This window comes from Micropterus dolomieu, unplaced genomic scaffold, assembly GCF_021292245.1.
Source record: "Micropterus dolomieu isolate WLL.071019.BEF.003 ecotype Adirondacks unplaced genomic scaffold, ASM2129224v1 contig_10496, whole genome shotgun sequence".
Classification (NCBI taxonomy): domain Eukaryota; kingdom Metazoa; phylum Chordata; class Actinopteri; order Centrarchiformes; family Centrarchidae; genus Micropterus; species Micropterus dolomieu.
The window spans coordinates 1-1011 of record NW_025739482.1 but is presented as its reverse complement, the minus strand read 5'-3'; the positions used below and the strand labels follow the sequence as shown (position 1 = coordinate 1011).

At 41.7% G+C, this 1011-nt stretch overlaps 1 long non-coding RNA gene across 1 annotated transcript; it reads left to right on the top strand.

Annotated features, from left to right (window-relative positions):
- Window positions 1-6: 6 nt before the first annotated feature.
- Window positions 7-860, top strand: LOC123965630. Its single transcript, XR_006823743.1, has 2 exons — window positions 7-364; window positions 582-860. It is a non-coding gene; the product is annotated as an uncharacterized LOC123965630 (long non-coding RNA).
- The last annotated feature ends 151 nt before the right edge of the window (window positions 861-1011 follow it).

Below are 1011 nucleotides of genomic sequence, written 5' to 3'. Positions count from 1 at the left end.
GGTTCTCTCCGGGTGCTCCGGCTTCCCCTACATCATAAAACATATTTATAATATAGATTCTAAATTTGCCTAAAAAAAACAAACAATACCTAAAAGCAGGGCAGCACAGTGGTGCAGTGGTTGGCACTGTCACCTCAGAGCAAGAAGGTCCAGGGTTCAAACCTTGGTCGTCTGCGTTTCTGTGTGGAGTTTGTATGTTTCTCCCCGTGTCTGCGTAGGTTCTCTCCGGGTGCTCCGGCTTCCCCTACATCATAAAACATATTTATAATATAGATTCTAAATTTGCCTAAAAAAAACAAACAGTACCTAAAAGCAGGGCAGCACGGTGGTGCAGTGGTTGGCACTGTCACCTCAGAGCAAGAAGGTCCAGCGTTCAAACCTTGGTCGTCTGCGTTTCTGTGTGGAGTTTGTATGTTTCTCCCCGTGTCTGCGTAGGTTCTCTCCGGGTGCTCCGGCTTCCCCTACATCATAAAACATATTTATAATATAGATTCTAAATTTGCCTAAAAAAAACAAACAATACCTAAAAGCAGGGCAGCACGGTGGTGCAGTGGTTAGCACTGTCACCTCAGAGCAAGAAGGTCCAGGGTTCAAACCTTGGTCGTCTGCATTTCTGTGTGGAGTTGTATGTTTCTCTCCTGGTGCTCCGGCTTCCCCCCCACCGTCCAAAGACATGCAGGTTAATTGGTGACTCTAAATTGTGCTTACATGTGAGTGGATGTTTGTTTCTATGTGCCCTGTTATGCTGTTCAATTTTCTCCCCTCTTCTCCACCTCTCCAGGTGTTCCATTTTCCTCCTTATATAATATGTACATTCGAAAATGACCTAAAAAAATAAAAAATAAAATAAAAAAATTTGATTATTTCTGGTTATTTATTAATAAATAGTTGGTAGTTTATAGTTGTTCCAATTTTGATGTGTTTTTGCTAAAAAAGATCACATTTTTCCCACAACCACTTCTCTGCACTGGCTCCCTGTATAATCCTGAATATAATTTAAAATCCTTGTGC